Source organism: Vulpes lagopus, chromosome X (genome assembly GCF_018345385.1).
Source record: "Vulpes lagopus strain Blue_001 chromosome X, ASM1834538v1, whole genome shotgun sequence".
NCBI lineage: Eukaryota > Metazoa > Chordata > Mammalia > Carnivora > Canidae > Vulpes > Vulpes lagopus.
In genome coordinates, this window is record NC_054848.1 from 90,658,804 (window position 1) to 90,678,175 (window position 19,372).

General features: G+C 40.1%; 1 non-coding gene across 1 annotated transcript; it reads left to right on the forward strand.

The window, feature by feature from the left end:
• Window positions 1–12,398: 12,398 nt before the first annotated feature.
• On the forward strand, window positions 12,399–12,500 carry LOC121483664. The gene has a single exon (XR_005985789.1). It is a non-coding gene; the product is annotated as a U6 spliceosomal RNA (small nuclear RNA).
• Window positions 12,501–19,372: the final 6,872 nt, after the last annotated feature.

The following is a 19,372-nucleotide window of genomic DNA, read 5'->3' on the forward strand; positions in this document are numbered from 1 at the left end:
AATAAGTACAGTAATAAATTACAAAACATTGAAAAAATAGAAAAGCTGTGAGTCCATACCAGTAAGAAACATAACTAAATAACAACAATAAAATGGATGAGGAGGGAGAGATCTTATTTACTGTGAATATGCAGCTGGTGACGTGAAGGAGTATGGGAGTTAGAAAATCAGCATTTTCCAACCATCATGTTAAATATTAGTCAGACAAGGATCATCGATGGCTTTTGATTAGGAGTAGGAATTTTGCATGGTCTTAAAGTATTACCCTACAAAGTGCTTGTTCATTGCACAGAAAAAAATTATACAGGGAAGAAATTGGACAATACTCTCACCAAGTGATCAAAATTAACATCACTAATGTGGCACAGATGGACATGTGTCTCCAGACGCGAGACCCAGAGAAGGACCCAGCATCACCGCCGTAGTATTTCAGGTGAGAACACATCACCTGAATTAATTATGAGGAAACTTCAACCAAAACCCAAATAAGGAATGTTCTGTTGAAGAGGGAAAAAGGGGGGGCATGAGGACAGTATTCTTCAAAAATGTCAATGTCATGCAGTGCCTGGCTGACTCAGTTGGTAGAGTATGAGAGTCTTGATCTTGGGGTCATGAGTTCAAGCCCCATATTGGGGGTAGAGATTACTTAAAACAATTTTAAAAAGCATTAAAAAATGTCAATGTCATAAAAACAAAGAGAATCTATGAAAATGTTTCCAGATTAAAGGAGATAAGAGAGATATGGCGATTAAATACACATCTGATCCTAGCCTGGAACCTGTATGGGAGGAGTTCTTTACAGAACATCATTGAGAGGACACCTGGGTGGCCCAGCGGTTTAGTGCCTACCTTCGGCTCAGGTTGTAATCCTGGAGTGCCGGGATCGAGTCGCACATCGGGCTCCCTGCTTGGCAGCTGCTTCTCCCTCCGCCTGTGTCTCTGCCTCTCTCTGTGTGTGTCTCTCATAAATAAATAAAATCTTTTTAAAAAAAGAGAACATCATTGGGTCAATTGACAAAATTGGAATACAATGACAGATTACATAAAATTGTAAAAAAATTGTATTAATATTAAATTTACTGAAGTTGGTAACTGTACTGTGGTCAAGTAAAAAGAATATCCCTACTCTTTTTTTTAAAGTTTACTTATTTATTTATTTATTTATTTATTTATTTATTTATTTATTTATTTATTTATTTTAGAGAGAAAGAGCAATGGGGAGAGGCAGACTCAGAACTGAGCATGGAGCCCACCCAATGCAGGGCTCAACCCTGAGATGAAACCAACAGTTGGATGCTTCACCGACTGCGCCATCCAGGATTCTCCAATAATATCCCTATTCTTAGGAAATAAACAGTGAAGTATTTAGGGTTAATAGGTCAAAAATTATGTAACTTATTCTCAAATGGCTCAGAAAAAAATATGTATACACAGAAAGAGAGCAGGTACAAATGAGCTATAACAACAATAATAGGTATTTCCATTCTTATTTTTGCAACTTTTTGGTAATTTTGAAATTATTTCTATACTTCAAAGCTTAAAATAGAAGACGTGGTTGCCAATTCTGACCACGCACCTTAGATCTCTCTGACCACAGACAACATATATGAATTCACAGCAGAGGCAGTTACCAGCCACTGAGCACTTACCATGGGTCAGGCACTACGGCAAGCATTTTACCTGCATTATCTCAGTTCTTAAAATAGTATTTCAAGGGGTGCCTGGGTGGCTCAGTTGGTTAAGCATCTGCCTTCCTCTCAGGTCATGATCTCAGGGTCCTGGGATGGAGACCCACATGGGGCTCCCTGCTCAGTCCAGAGCCTGCTTCTCCCTCTCCCCCTGCTTGTGCTCTGTCAAATAAATAAATTAAAAATCTTTAAATGAATAAACATTTTATAAAATAGCACCACGAGAGGTTCTATTTTGGTTGTATGGATTAGGAAACTAAGGCTCAGAGAAGTTAAACAGCTTACACAAAACCACCCAGTTATTGGGACACCTGGGTGGCTCAGTGGTTGGGTGCCTGCCTTCAGCTTGGGTCGTGATCCCCGGATCTGGGATTGGGTCCTGCCTCGGGCTCCCTGCATGGAGCCTGCTTCTCCCTCTGCCTGTGTCTGCCTCTCTCCTAGTCTTGTGTCTCTCATGAATAAGTAAATTTAAAAAAAAAATCACCGGGGATCCCTGGGTGGCGCAGCGGTTTGGCGCCTGCCTTTGGCCCAGGGCGTGATCCTGGAGGCCCGGGATCGAATCCCATATCAGGCTCCCGGTGCATGGAGCCTGCTTCTCCCTCTGCCTATGTCTCTGCCTCTCTCTCTCTCTCTCTCTCTCTCTCTGTGTGACTATCATAAATAAATAAAAAATAAAAATAAATCACCCAGTTATTAAGTGGCAGGCTTAGATTTGAACACAGGTCTAAAACTAATACTCCACTTCCAAAGGAGGTAATCATACTTAGTCATATTTTTTTTACGTAGTAATTATGATGTTCTGACATATTATTTAATTAATTTATTAAACATGGTAATTGTTTCTTTTTTGTCTTCTCCCACTGCCCACAAGGGCAGAGATCTTCGTCTGTTTCGTTGGATGATATATTCCCAAGCATCTGAAATAATGTCTAGCACATAGTAAGCGCTCAGTTAATGTTTTTCATGAAGACTTACACCTTAGCAGTACTGGGAAGATTAAATAAGATGATGTAAATAACATTTGATATTCTTTACTGTAACATTCCTTTAAGACTTTTATTTATTTTTAGAGAGAGAAAAAAATGAGTGGGGGAGGGGCAGAGAGAGAGGCAAGCAGACTCCATGCTGAGTGTAGAGCCCAACATGAGGCTTAATCCCACAATCCTCCTGAGATCATGACCTGAGCCAAAACCAAGTCAGACGCTTAAGGGATTGAGCCTCCCAGGCTTCCCTGCTATAACTCTTGAACGAGTTTACAACTTTCGAGCAGAGGCCCTATCAGTTCTATCAAAGCTTCAAGAGTAAGGAAATGTCTCCTCACAGAACAAAGGTGGGAAGGCCTCTAACTTTCATGCTTGGGATCAGCTGGAAAACAGCCAGGCCCTAGGCATACTCTGCTTCCATAGATGAAACATCTTAAAGGCACTCAGTTACTGGCAAGTTTTTTCCATTTAAGACAGATTTTCCATGCCATTGGAAATGAAAATGTGAAGGTAATACCTCTGTTCTAGGAGCCCAAAGAAAGGCTAAAAAAATACTGAGGAATTGGTAGGAGGTGGAAACTCAAGACCAGACCAAAAAGCATTGGGATTTCAGGCATGTTCTTGATACATTGTGCTGGCTCCACCTTAAGGAGGAAATAAACGGAAAGAATGAAAAACAAACACATGAGCCAAACAAGAGGAAGAGGGAGTTTGTGATTTTCATAAGAACATGGTCAGGTTTTGCTAACTACTTAATCCCAGCCTCTAGCCCAATGCCTGGCATATAGTAGGTACTCAGTAAATATTCATAAACTGATGGACCCTTTCCTTTGCTGCAGTAGCAAGCTCACAAATCTCAGATACTTACAAATCTTGCTCTCTTGCTTGTGGTTGTGTGGGCTGGCTGTGGGCCTCCTAGGCTTAGTGAGCCTAACTTCTTAGGCATGAGTTCAGGATTGTTCCTTGATTCAGGACCCATGCCAAAGAGCAGCAGCTACCAGTAGCCTACTCATCTTTTAGTGGATGGCAAGAGCATGAGAAGGAAGCAGAAATACAAGAATACAACAGCAAAAATACAAAAATGCAACACCCCTTAAGGCCTCTGCTCAAAACTTTGAATATGGGCCAAATGGAGTCAGTGGTCAAAAAAGGTCATATGACCAAGCCCAAAGTCAATGGAAAGGGGAAATAGATTCCACTTACTCTACTGGGTGGGATGGTGCTGCAAAGTTGCACAGAAAAGGATGCAGATGTATAATATAATTCCATTGTAGGAAGAAAATAGAGATAAGAATAATCCCACGTTCTGGGCACTCTTGTCGATATGACAGAGAAAAGTTGAGATAGCTGTGAAGGCCTGTTTATGTTATTCTGATTATAATTATTCTTGCATTTGTGGCTTATTTAATTAAGACCTACCTCTTGCACTAGGTAAGAGCTCCTTGAGAGTTAGGTGTCAGGTTTGGCTCATCATTGAATCCCCAGCAACTAGAACAATGCCTAATACATAACAGATGCCTTTTTTTTTTTTTTAGAACAACTCAGCAAAATAAAATTCTGGTTTACTTTTGGATACATGGTAGATGCTTAATAAATATTCTTACAATAACGAATGAATAAATGGAATCAATGAATGTGTGTTCCATTAAAGTTTTCACAGGACTCTGACCCTCCACTCCTAAAATCTCAGTGTTTCAGTTTAGCCAGAAATGCTCTGTAATCACTTCAGAGAACAAAGATCACTGTTAGGGTTTGGAGGAAAATATTACAAAAGGAGGAAGGTTGGGCAGCCTGGGTGGCTCAGAGGTTTAGCTCCGCCTTCCACCCGGAGCATGATCCTGGAGACCCAGGATCGAGTCCCACCTCGGGCTCCCTGCATGGAGCCTGTTCCTCCCTCTGCCTGTGTCTCTGCGCCTCTCTCTCTCTTTCTCTCTCTCTCTCTCTCTCTCTCTCTCTCTCTCTGTATCTCATGAATAAATAAATAAAATCTTTTTTTAAAAAAAGGACGAAGGTTTACTTAAGACATTATCAAGAGGAACCTACAAGCTGGAGGTCTGATTCTGCAATCGTACAATGTATCTGGAAAGCCTTGATAACAAAGTCCTCTGTGGTGACACTTGATTTCTGGCATATATTGAGTAAAGTTGAATTAGAGATAACATTGTTATCCAGTCTCACACAAAATTTTAGAACATAAACCAAGTAACAAAAGAAAAACTCTCTGTGCAACCTTTGAGGAGGAAAAAGAAATCCTTACTACCCATTTACTCGGTTGTGTTGAATAAATCTTTTTTTCCAGTTTTATTTAAAAAAATAATTGGAGCTCCTGGTTGGCTCAGTCACTAGAGCATGCAACTCTTAATCTCCATGTCATGAGTTTGAACCCCACATTGGGCGTAGAGCTTACTTTCTTTCTCTCTTTTAAAAAATATCTTATTTATTTATTTATTTATTTATTTATTTATTTATTTATTTAAGGTGGGGAAGTAGCAGAGAGGGAGGGACGAGCTGACTTCATGCTGAGCCAGACACAAGGCTCAATCCCACAACCCTGAGATCACAACCTGAGTCAGGCACTAACCGACTGGGCCACCCAGGTGCTCTACATATAGAGCTTACTTTATAAAATAAAAAGAAAGCAAGAATAAATAATTGATATATGCCACTGTACAAGTTTAAGGCATACAGCATGATGGCTTCATATATTTGTATTGTGAGACGATTACCACAATAGGTTCAGCTAACATCCATCTTCTCGAATAGTTACAATAAAAGAAAAGAGGGGCGGGGCACCTGGGTGGCTCAGGCAGTTAAGCATCTGTCTTTGGCTCAGGTAATGATCTCAGGGTCCTGGAATCAAGCCCCGTGTTGGGCTCCTTGCTCAGCAGGGAGTCTGCATCTCCCTCTTCCTCTGCCCCTCCCCACTGCTCTAGCCCTCTCTCAAATAAACACAATTTTAAAAGAATAAAAGAGGGGTGCCTGGGTGGCTCAGTCAGTTAGGCATCTGCCTTCAGCTCAAGTCATGATCCCAGGGTCCTGGGATTGAGCCTGTTGTCAGGCTCTGCTCAGCAGGGAGTCTGCTTCTCCCTCTCCCTCTGTGCTCTCTCTCTGTCTTTCTCTTGCTCTCACTTTCTCAAATAAATAAATAATCTTTAAAAAAAGAAGAACAAAAGAGGGACACCTGGCTGACTTAGATGGTAGAGCATGCAACTCTTGATCTCAGGTTGTAAGTTTGAGCCCCACATTGGGTGTAGAGATCACCTAAAAATTAAAAAAAAAAATCTCAAAGAAGAGAATGAGGGAAAGGAAAAAGGAAAAAGAAAAAAATTCTCCTTATGATGAGAACTCATAGGATTTAACACTTAACTACTTTCCCATATATCACATAGCAGTGTTAGCTATTCTCATCACATTGAACTATATCTCTAGTACTTATTTATCTTATAACTGGAAGTTTGTACCTTTTGACCACTTTTCTCCAATTCCCCCTCACCCTTGCCCCCACTTGTAATTACAAATCTGATCTCTCTCTCTCTCTCTCTCTCTAAGTAAGTTCTGCACCCAATGTGGGGCTTGAACTCACAACCCTAAAATCAACAGTTGTGAATTCTACCAACTGAGCCACTCAAGCATCCCTGATCTCTTTTTTTAATTGCCGTATAATTAACAATAAATGGTATGTTAGTTTCAGGAGTGCAATATATTGACCTAACAATTCTATACAATACTCATGTGCTTACCATGATAATTGTAGTCACCATCTGTCACCATACAATGTTACTACAATATTATTTTTTTAAGATTTATTTATTCTAGAGAGAGCACATGAGTGAGGGGAGGGACAGAGGAAGGAGAGAAAGGATCTCAAGCCCGATGTAGGGCTCGATCTCATGACCTGAGCTGAAATCAAGAGTCAATCGTTTAACTGACTAAGCCACCTAGGGGCCCCACTACAATATTATTAACTATATTCCCTATTCCATCCTTTTCATCTGATTTTTTTACATTTTTATTTATTTATGATAGTCACAGAGAGAGAGAGAGAGAGAGAGAGAGAGAGAGAGGCAGAGACACAGGCAGAGGGAGAAGCAGGCTCCGTGCACTGGGAGCCCGACGTGGGACTTGATCCCGGGTCTCTAGGATCGCGCCCTGGGCCAAAGGCAGGCGCTAAACCGCTGCGCCACCCAGGGATCCCTCATCTGATTTTTTTTCTATGAGTTTCGGTTTTCTATGAGAGTGGCACTTGAATTGACAATCCGGAGGTCAGGAGTTGCATGCTTCACTGACTGAGCCAGCCAGGTGCCCTGATGGGTTTGGGTTTGGTTTATTTTAGATTCCACGTGTGAGATCATATAGTGTTTGTCTTTTTTTTGTCTGTCTTAGCACAGTGCCTTCAAGGTTTATCCATGTCACAAATGGTAGGATTTCCTCATTTTTAATGGCTGAATAATATTCCATTATATATATATATACTACAACATTTTTTACCCCAAATAAATCCCAAGTTGTTAAGTAAAATGAGCCTCAGTTACTATCCTTGCCCCCAGACTCCAGACTCCTTGCCTCCAGACTCCACATGCAGTCGGAGATGTTCTGTGAAGAACCATATGGTTCAGATACAGTGAGAAATTGAATACCTACCTAACAGAGAAGCAAAAGTATGCCCTTCTGTCCTTCCACATTTTTCCACAGAAATATTCCAAAGTAGAGGTGTATGAATGCTGAAGCATAAAATTGCATTGAAGTCTTGATTTCACTTTAAAAATCCACACAGGGGATCCCTGGGTGGCTCAGCGGTTTAACGCTGCCTTCAGCCCAGGGCGTGGTCCTGGAGTCCCAGGATCAAGTCCCACATCGGGCTCCCCGCGTGGAGCCTACTTCTCCCTCTGTCTGTGTCTCTGCCTCTCTCTCTGTGTGTCTCTCATGAATAAATAAAATCTTTTTTAAAAATCCACACAAATTTTGCTCTTTACTACATAATATATCCAAGTTTGTTATAATATAAAAATGTCATTTGGCGTACCTGGCTGGCTCAGTTAACTGAGCATATGACTCTTGATCTTGGGGTTGTGAGTTCGAACACCATTGCTGGGTATAGAGATTACTTAAAAATAAAATCTTTTTCAAAAAATGCCATTTAGGTGTGCCTGGTGGCTCAGTGGGTAGAACATGCAACTGTTGATCTCTGAGTCATGTGTTTGAGCCCCACATTGGGTGTAGATTACTTAAAAATAAAATCCTAAAAAATTGTTTTTAAATACCATTTAAAGTTACTCATTATCTAGTAAAAATGTACACTCCAAGAAGATGCATTTTGTTGAAACTGTTAACCAGATTATAATATTTAAATCTGCTTGGCTAGACTTTTCCACCTCGTACAGGAGGGATTCCCAAAAATGATGCCAGAAGGGAGTCAGGGTCCCTCCTAAGCAAATGAAAAGCAAACAATGAGAATCCATCGAAGTGAGATATTACTTTAAAGGGCTTGGGAGGTATTTCTCCAGAAGTTCTGTTGTAAATGGCATTGAAAGAAGCAGTGAGCTCTTTTATTATTCTTTTCTCATGGCCTGACTTGGGATGTCATTCTAAAATCCCATTCCTACAGGGGCGGCTGGGTGGCAGTCTGTTGGACATCTGCTCTTGTTTTCGATTTGGGTTGTGATCTCGGGGTCGTGGGATTGTCTGCTTAAGATTCACTCTCCCTCTCCTTCTGCCCCTCTCACTTGGGCTCTCTTTCTAAAATAAATAAATCTTCAAAACAACAAACAAACAAAAAAAGTCCCATTCCTATGGAATCCCCACCCCCACAGAAATCACCCAGTTTGTTTGCACAATGTAAATGTGTCTGCCTGGTAGGATATAGATGGTCCAATAGGTTTAGAGAAGAGATTTCTTTTTATGACCACAGCAGCAAATTTATTTTTATTTATTTATTTACTTATTTATTTATTCATGAGAGACACTGAAAGAGAGGCAGAGACACAGGCAGAGGGAGAAGCAGGCTCCATGCGGGGAGCCCAATGCGGGACTCGATCCCGGGACTGGGATCATGCCCTGAGCCGAAGGCAGATGCTCAACCTCTGGGCCACCCAGGCGTCACAAGAGCAATTTTTAAAAATTTATTTCTTAAGTAATCTCTACGCCAAACATGGGGCTCGAACTCACAACCCTGAGATGGAGTCACAGGCTCCAGCGGCTGACCCAGCCAGGCACTCCTACAAGAGTAATTCTTATTCATTGTATAACAAATCGAAAAGTATAAAAGAGCAGGAAAAAAAAAGAAGCTGATAACCCAGAGCAACCCCGTTTTGGTATATTTTCTTCCAGCTTTTTTTCCTGCCTTTGTTTGTTTCTTTGTTTTCACACAATAAAGATCATTCGACATATGTAAATTTTTATCTTGATTTTGTCCCTTATTATTATAGCATTTTTCCATGTTCTTAAATATTCCTCTAACAATTCCATTTAATGACTGCAGAGTCCCGATTTCTAAAACTAGATATTATAGGTTTAGATTGCTTCCAGTTTTTTTTCAGATTTCTCAAAAACACTTAGATGAACACTCTCATGCACAAATTTTCATCCACAGTACAGAGTGCACACTTAGATAAATGTCTTAGGATGGGGACTTAACATGCATTTTTTTTAAAGATTGTATTATTTATTTGACAGAAAGAGAAAATGTAGGCGCGCGTGCACACAAGCACGGGGAGCTGCGGAGGGAGAGGCAGAGGCAGGCTCCCCTGAGCAAGGAGTGGGATGTGGGGTTCAGTCCCAGGACCCTGGGATCACATTTCAAGGGGAAGGCGGACACTTAACTGACTGAGCTACCCAGGTGCCCTGTTTATGCATTTTTTAAAAAGATTTTATTTATTTGTTCATGAGAAACACGCACAGAGAGAGAGAGAGAGAGAGAGAGGCAGAGACACAGGCAGACGGAGAAGCAGGCTCCATGCAGGGAGCCCGTGGGACTCGATCCCGGGTCTCCAGGATCACGCCCTGGGCCAAAGGCGGCGCTAAACCGCTGAGCCACTCGGGCTGCCCTATGCATGTTTTTAAGGCTCTTGATACATACAGTCTATCAGACAGGATTCGGGCTTTTTTTAAGACTTTATTTTTAGATAATCTATACATCCAACGTGGGGCTAGAATCCACGTCGCAGGCTTCACTGCCTGAGCCAGAAAGGCGCCCCAGTCAGCCAGGATTCTTAATCAAGAGCAGTAGATTCTGTCTCTGGAAGGGTAAGCAGAAAAGGAGTTTGCTAAAGAACGTGGAGTTTTTCACAGAATTGTTGGCAGTACTGGATAATCGAGTCCAAACTGCCAGAAATGATGCTCCAAACCAGGTCACTGTACAAGCTTAACGCAAAAGATCATGGCCTAAGTAAATGGCACATCCTAGAGTTGTACGTACACAGTGGCTTTGAACCTCACTATAAAAAAAAACCCCACTGCCCTACACTGTTGCCAGCACCAGAAAAAAGCAGGATCTCTTCTTTCATCATCTATGTCAGAAAAAAGAGAAGCTCCTTGCAGAGCCTGGTTTAATTACCACCCTTACTGTCAAGTCTAAGTCTCCTGAAAGCAAAGCTGAGGTCACCCTCTTGCAGGCTAGCTGCAAGAGACACTGAGAATCTGAGCTGGGGCTTGTAAGCTTGGAATTTCCACAAATATAAAAATGAAAGTTGCCAGATAAAATACAGGATACCTGGTTAAGTTCAAATTTCAGGTAAGTTATGAATAATATTTAATATAAGTATATCCCAAACACTTATGGGACATAATTACACCTAAAAATTATTTGTTGTTTATCTGAAACTCTCAAGTTAACCCGGTGTCCTATATTTGTATTTGCTAAATCTGGCAACCCTAACAGAAATGCTGTTCAAAAGGTGATGGGCCCACGAATGAGTGTTTCAAACTCCCGCTGCACTATCACGTTGTTTTACTAAAAAGCTAAAAAGAAGCATCAACAATGAACAGGAGTTTCTAACTCGCCAATGGTCTCACTTCAAAAAAATGTTTGCCAATTTGCTAGGCAAGAAATGAGATTTAATTATTGTTTTATTTTACCTTTCTGGAATTTTGAGTGGGGCTGAACAACTTCTCAAACCTTCATTATTTTTGTCTCCCCCTTTGTGGACAGATCAGTCTTGTGCTCATCATTTCTCTGTTGGGGTCTTTCTGCGTTCATTATCAGCTCTTCATGCAATAAGTACACTATTCCTGTGCCTGGCTTATTGTTTTCTTTTAATTCATGATCCTTTGATTTACAAAGGTTTACATGATCAATCTCTTGCTTCCCCACCCCCATACACAGAACAATTTTCCTCTTCTAGAGATCAGATAAATATTACTTATGCTGTCTTCTAGATTTTTATGGTTTTACTGATTTATTTTTACCCTTTAATGTGCCTGGAGTGGGGTGATAATAAATAGACCTTTTTTCTAAATAGTTAACCAGTGGGCGTGCCTGGCTGGCTCAGTTGGAGCATGTGACTCTTGATCTCAGGGTCGTGAGTTCAAGTCCTACATTGGACCTAGGGCTTACTTTAAAATATATATATTTAATAATATATAATAAAATAATAAATATATTATTAAAAATAAAAATATATATGTTCAAAAAATATATATGTTCAATTGGATTCTATATATTAAGAATGACTAATCAAAAAATAAAATAGAAAAAAATCATACTCATAATAGGACAAAAGCTATTAAACAACTAGCTTTTTGTTAAGCAAATTGAATAAAAGATATTTAAAAACTTTTTAGTGACAATTAGAAGATGACATTACCGAAGAGAGGAGTACACTACATTCAATAGTGGGAAGACACAATATCATGAAGAGATCAGTTGTCCCCCAACTGATCTGTAAATTCAAGACAATTCCAATAAAAACCCCATAGGTTTGTGTGTGTGTGTGTGTGTGTGTGTGCAATGAAATTTGATAAGTTGGTCCTCCAATTGTATGGAAGTGAAAAGTGTCAATAACTCACACATTCTGAAGAACAATAAGAGTGAATTTTCCTTACCAGATATGATGACTTTTTATAAAAATATAGCAATGAAGACATTGTGGTATTGGACAAAGAATAGGTAAGAGTTTTAATGGAATGGAACAGAGAAGCCAGGACAGACTCATTCATATATGGAAACTTGTTACTTGACTGAGGTAACTATACAAATAAGAAGAGAGAAGATAGACTGTTTATTAAATGATTCTGGAAAAAATTGGTTGTCCAAATGGAATACATTGATAATGTTAGATCACTACCACACACCGTGGACAAAAATAAATCCCAGAATAATTAAATACTTAAATAGAACAGAATGTGAATGCTTTTTTTAAAATAAGAGTTTATTTATTTATTTGACAGAAGGAGAGAGAGTAAGAGAGCACAATCATTGAGGAGCTGCAGAGGGAGAGGGAGAAGCAGGCTCCTCACTGAGCAGAGAGCTTAATGTAGGGCTTGATCCCAGGACCCCAGGTTCATGACCTTCTCTGAAGGCAGACTCTTAACCCACTGAACCACCCAGGTGCCTCCAGAATGTGAATGCATTTAGAAGGAAGTCTGATAATAACAATCATGAGGATGAGAAGAGAAGGGAATTTTCATAAATTGCTAGTTCATGGGAAAGGTGAGGATGGTCCTATATAAACTCCAGAGAAACTTACATGGTTGCACAAGGAAACGTGTACAAGAATGATCTTTCCCCTCCTCACTTGGGCAGCAAAGACACTGAAATTGAAATGATACAGAGAAGATTAGTATGGCCCCATGCAAGGATGACATGTAAATTCATGAAGCATTCCATATTTTATTTTATTATGTTTTAAAAGATTTTATTTTTAAGTAATCTCTGCACCCAATGTGGAGCTTGAACTCAAACCTGCCCCTGCCCACCCCCCTACCCAGATCAAGGACCACATGCTCCACTGACTGAGCCAACCAGGCATCCCGTGTTCCATATTTAAAAAAAAAACATGTCGGGACGCCTGGGCGGTTCAGCCGTTGAGTGTCTGCCTTCGGCTCAGGGCATGATCCCAGTCCTGGGATCAAGTCCCACATCGGGATCCCTGCACGGAGCCTGCTTCTCCCTCTGCCTGTGTCTCTGCCTCTCTCTGTGTGTCTCTCATGAATAAATAAATAAAATCTTTAAAAAAAACAAAAGGTCATTCCAGTATGACTAGTGATGGTGAAAACTTGGGAAAAAAATTGTACATCAGTAAGGTAATGGGTAAATTACAGCATATTCATACAATGGGATTGCTTATAACAGTTCAAAGGAATGAGCTAGGTATGCATGTATTAGTATGAATAATACTCAAAATCATTATGTCGATGGACATAATACTCTGTCCCAGATATTCAATGACAGATGAATGGATAAAGAAGATGTGGCATACACACACACACACACACACACACACAGCACTGGAATATTACTCAGCCACCAAAAAGAATTAAATCTTGCCATTTGCAATGATATGGTTGGAACTAGAGGGTATTATGCTAAGTGAAATAAGTCAGAGAAAGACAAATATGTGATTTCACTCATATGTGGAATTTAAGAAACAAAACAGGTGAACATAGGGGAAGGGAAGGAAAAATAAAATGAGATAAAAACAGAGAGGTAGACAAACCATAAGAGACTCTTAACTAAGAAACAAACTGAGGGTTGCTGGAGCAGAGGGGGTTGGGGCGATGGGGTAACTGAGTGATGGGCATTAAGGAGGGCACGTGATGTAATGAGCACTGGGTGTGACGTGCAACTGATGAATCACTAAATTCTACCCGTGAAACTAATAATGCACTATATGTCAACTAAATTGAATTTAAATAAAAAATTTTTTAAAATCATTATGTTGAATTACAAAAGTGATTTGTAGGATGATAGGTACAATATACCATTTCTGTAAAACTTTTAAATATACAAAACAGTATTATATATTATTAATAGATAAATGTATATGTAGTAAGACTATCAAACCTTGCATGGGAAGTTATACGCAGAATTCAGATAGTGGTTACCTCTAAGGGAGTGGGGAAGAGGACTGAGGAAAGGGATAGAGGATATTTCAGTATATTAACAATGTTTTATTTCTTGAGAAACTCTGAAATTTTTTTTGTAACTATGTGAGGAGATGGATGTTAACTATATTTACTGTGATAATTGTTTTGCAATGTATGTACGTCGAGTCATTGTGCCCTATACTTCAATTTGTACAGAGATGTATGTCAATTATAGATCAATAAAACTGGAACAAGGGCTCCTGGCTGGCTCAATCAGTAGACCATATGACTCTTGATCTCAGGTTTGTGGGTTTAAGCCCCATGTTGGGTGTAGAGATTATATAAAGAAACCGAAAGTAAATAAATGAATAAAATATTTGTTCCAGTTTTTTTTTTAAGATTTTGTTTCTTTAAGTAATCTCTATACCCAATGCGGGGCTTGAACCCACAACCTCAAGATCGAGAGTTGCACACTCTTCCAACAGAGCCAGCCAGGTGCCCCATGGAACAAAAATTTTGAAGAGAAAATGAAAACTCTGAAGCCCATTTGGCAAAATATTTGGATGTGTCATGCTGATCCGTGGTCAAATAGGTGTTTATTTTATGTTCCTTTCTATATATTTGAAATATTTCATAAATTCAAACTTTTTTTTAATAATCAACAAGACTAGATGCGTGTGGGTGTAAAGTCAAGAAAGGAGTCAAAGATGACTCAGGTTTCATGCCTGGTGATGATGTCATGGACAGAAAAAGAGAAGCTAGGGAAGCTGGCTTTGTAGAAGATAAGGAGCTGTATTTCTGGCATGTTCGGCTTAAAGAAACAGCAGAACATCCAGCTAAGAAACACACATTAGAAAAAAAAAAAAAGAAAGAAACACACATTAGGATGTGAGAAGCCAGAGATCGGGACTGGAAACTGGCCTGCAAATAGGGAGTGGCAAAGCAGGACATTGGCCCAGGACCCCATCCTTTCATGTCACAGGGACCAGGCCATACCAATCTTTTCTTTTCTTTTTTTTTTTTTTCATCTTCTCCGCCCCCCCCCCCCCCCACCATGGGAGCCTTTAATGGAGAAGAGATTCAAAAGGGAGAGAACAAGAAACAGTACAGAGCCAGGTAGTCAGGATTGGGGAAAGGTTATTGAATGTGGCGAGCACTTGCAGGCAAGATTGTATCAAGCAGTGAAGAGAGTCCAGCTGGCAGGTGGCTATGGACGAAGGGGCAAAGGAAGGGGAAGCAGGTGTAGCCCATTCATTTTAGAAACAGGCAATGAAAAAAAAAAAAAAGAAACAGGCAATGAAATGGAGGAGAGATACTATATTTTGTCTATGGACAGGTATACATGGAGCAAAAGTAGACAAACTTGCATGGGAAGTATATACATAAACTGTATACATACATAATAGTCGCACATACTCGTGTGTATGAATATATGTATATTCGTATGTGTGTGTGTATGCACATGTGTCTTAGTCCATTTGGGCTGCTATAACAAAATACCACAGACAGGGTGGCTCATGAACAACAGAAATTTATTGCTCGCAGTTTTGGGGGCTGGAAGTCTGAGATTAAGATGCCAGCCAGCTTGGTCAGGTGAGGGCCCTCTCCTGGGTAGCAGATCTCTCATTGTATGCTCACATGGAGAAAGGAGTTAGGGAGCCTTGTGGGGGGTCTCTTTTTATAAGAACACTAATCCCATTCATGAGGGCTCCACTGTCATACCCAGTCTCCCCTCAAAAGCCTCACTTTCGAATACCATCACATGGAACATTAGGATTTCAACATATGAATTTAGGGAGACACAAACATCCAGACCATAGCAATATGTATACATAAAGGAATATATTTTAATCACTCACAATACTAACATACTACTCAAAATCTGCCACAGTGAACAAATATGTACAAGTACACGCATACATTTGATATATACATAATGATAGGTATGTATGTTATGTATCTGTATACTTTTCTAGCTTGTGCAAGGAGGGTCTGAGGAAAGAATTTAACATTTAGAAGCACCCCAGCCCCGAAATTTCAAATCAACTACCAGTTAAAATGGCAGAAAAAGAAAATTTCAAGAGGCAACTGGCTGGCTAATGTGACTCTTGACCTCGGGGTTGTTGAGTTTGAGTCCCATGTTGGGTGTGGAGATTACATAAATACATACATACAAAATACATACATAAACTTTTTGAAAAGGTGTTTTAAAAAAAAGAAAATTCCAGAAAGCTTGTCACATAGACTACTCTGAGGAGGACAAGGAGTCAAAAATACACTAACTCTATAGACATTTTCAGCCATTTCAAGAGAAATATGAAGCCAAAGTCAATAGCCATTAAGGATTAGATACAAAAAAATAAATCCTCTCAGAGGGAAAAATTGAATTGCTCCCTCTTAGTGGAAAAGCAATACAATGGCAGAGCACTTGGTGTGGAAAGATTCAGGCTTTCTTACATTGACAAATCAGAAGAGGGGTGCCCAGCTGGCTCAGTCCATGGAGTCTGCAACTCTTGATCTCAGGGTCCTGAATTGAAGCCCCGTGTTGGATGTGAAGCCTACTTAAAATTTAAAAAATAATTTTTTTTTAATCAGGAGAAGAAAAACACACAACCATATGAAGTTATCAAGCTGGAGAAACTCCAGGAACTTAAGTAAAGGATCAAGGAGATGAAGTAGTTTTTTTTTTTTAATTTTCTTTATTTATTAGAAAGAGGGAGAACATGAGTTGGGGGAGGGGGTGGGGGGAGAGGGAGAAGCAGAGTCCCCGCTGAGCAGGGAGCCCCACTTGGGGCTCAATCTCAGGACCCTGAGATCATGACCTGAGCCAAAGGCAGACGCTTAACCGACTGAACCACCCAGGTGCCCCCTGGAGTAGTTTCTATAATAGACCAAACAGATTTTTCCACACGTATGTGAACAAGGAACACTCTTAAATTATGACATGTTGCTGGAACTCCACCAGGAGCTCAAGATATAATATACTCATTTGAATTAAAGTAGACAATCAAACAACAAAAATATTTTCTGGCAAATTAATTGCTACAAGAAAGGATTATGATTAGATTCTCATGCTCTAGAAATTTTATAAGATGCCAAAATACCAATGACTGAACATTTAGAAGATTAACTTATTTTTATTTTATCTATTTATTTTTAAGGATTTTAAAGATTGTATTATTTGGGGGGGACCTGGGTGGCTCAGTCAGTTGATTTCAGCTCAGGTCACAATCTTAGGGTCCTGGGAAGGAGCCCCGGATAGGGCTCCATTCTCAGCAGGGAATATGCTTCAGGTCTCTCTCTTTCTGTCCCTCCCCCTGCTTGCTCACAAATTCTCTCTCTAAAATAAATAAATAAATATTTTTATAAGTAAAGATTTTATTATTTTTTAAAGTAATCTCTACACCCAACATGGGGCTCAAATTTACAACCCCCAATCAGGAGTCACATGCTCTACCACCTGAGCCAGCCAGGTGCCCCAATTTTTATTTTATTAAAAACAAAATATATTAAGCTCAGATATTTTTATTTTTAAGCTTTATTATTAAATGTGGCATATAGGAGTGTGTTGAGTGGCTCAGTCAGTTAAGTGTCTGCCTTCAGCCCAGGTCATGATCTTAGGGTCCTAGGATTGAGTTGAGACTTGCATCGGACTCCCTGCCCAGCGGGGCATCTGCTTCTCCCTCTGCCTCTCTCCCTTCTCACCCTCTCTCCATTCATGCTTGTTCACCCTGTCAAATAAATAAAGTCTTTTTTAAAATGTGACATATAAAATCAATGTTTAAAAATGTTGAAATTAAAATTTTTTAATTAAAAAAGAAATTTTAAGTCTTGTTTAAATACAAGAACAGTGCAGGGTGCCTGGCTGGCTCAGTTGGCAGAGCGCAAGACTCTTGATCTTGAAATTTTAAGTTCGAGCCCCATATTGAGTGTAGAGATTACTTTTTAAAAAATCTTAAAGGGTGCCTGTGTAGCTCAGTAGTTGAGCATCTATTGGTTTCAACTCAAATCCTGATCTCAGGGTCCTGATCTCCGAGTCATGGAATTGAGCCCCACATTGCACTCAGCATTTAGTGTGGAGTCTGCTTGAGTTTCTCTCTCCCTCTGCTCCTCCCCGTCCCTAAAAAAATAATAATAATAAATCTTTAAAAAAATCTTAAACAAAACAAGAACAGTGCATTTATGCCTTTTTTGTTGTTTTCTTTAAATTCAAGATAGTTGACATATAGTGCATTACTAATTTCAGGGGTAGAATTTAGTGATTCATCAGTTGCATATCACACCCAGTGCTCACTACATCATGTGCCCTCCTTAATCCCCATCACCCAGTTACCTCATCCTTCTTTCCCCTCCAGCAACCCTCAGTTTGTTCTCTATAGTTAAGTGTCTCACAGTTGTGTCTTTTTATCACATACTTTCTTCATATTATGAACAATGATACTGGATAGGAATTTTACATCATTTAGTCATTCAACAAATGTTTATTGAGCACCTACCATGTGTCAAACACTGTTCTAAGTACAATGGATACAATGATGAATAAAACAGGCAAAAAACTGCTTGCACAGAGCTTATAATATACTGGGGAGAGACAGACACGAAACAAAATATATAGATAATGAGTACTTGGGGGGGGGGAAACAGGAAAGAAAAAGAAAAGAAAGAGTCTGGGGGGTGGGGTGGGTTGCAATTTTAAATAGGATGTTCAGTGAAGGCCTCACTGAGAAAGTAGTGTCTGAGCAAAGCTGGAGGGGGGAGGGAGGGTAGGAGCCACGTGGAAGTCTGGGGCAACAGCATTCCAGACAGAGGAGACAGCAAATGCAAATGCCCTGAGGCTGAAGCTTGCCTGGTGTTTTTGAGAAAAGGCCAGGAAGCCAGTAGGCCTGGTGTGAGCCACCCAGAGGTAGACTACAGAGGAGCACAGAGAGGTCTCAAACTATTATCAGGACTTTAGCTCTTATGCAGTGACATAAGGAGCTGCTAGGGGTTCCGAGCAGACCTGTCACAATCTGACTTTCATATTACGGTCGACCCTCGAATAGCATGGGTTTCAATTGCACTGGGCCACTTATACATGGATTTTTTTCAATAAACACAGTATAGTACTATAGATGTATTATCTCTTCCTTATGATTTTCTTTTTTAAAAAAAAAAGAGGTTTTATTTATTTTTTTGAGAGACAGAGTGAGAGAGAGGGAGCACATAAGCAGGGGCAGAGGGAGAGGTAGAAGGACAGGGAGAAACAGACTTCTCACAGCAGGGACCCCAATGAGGGGCTCTATCCCAGGAATCTGGGATCATGACCTGAGCCAAAGGCAGATGCTCAACTCACTGAGCCACCCAGGCACCCCTTCCTTATGATTTTCTTAATATTTCCTTTTTACCAGCTTACATTGTTGTAAGAATATAGTATATAATACATATAACATACAAAATATGTGTTAATTGACTATTTATGTCATCCGTCAAGCTTGTGGTGAACAGTAGACTATCGGTAGTTCAGTCCTGGGGGACTCAAAAGTTATACATGCATTTTCAACCTTGTGGGGGTCAGCACCCCTGGCTTCCACGTTGCTCAAGGGTCAACTGTAACAGGGCCCCCCTGGCTGCTGTGTTATGAACAAACTGAAGGAGCCAAGGTTACCAACAAGACCGACCATTCAGGAGGCTGAGGCATTA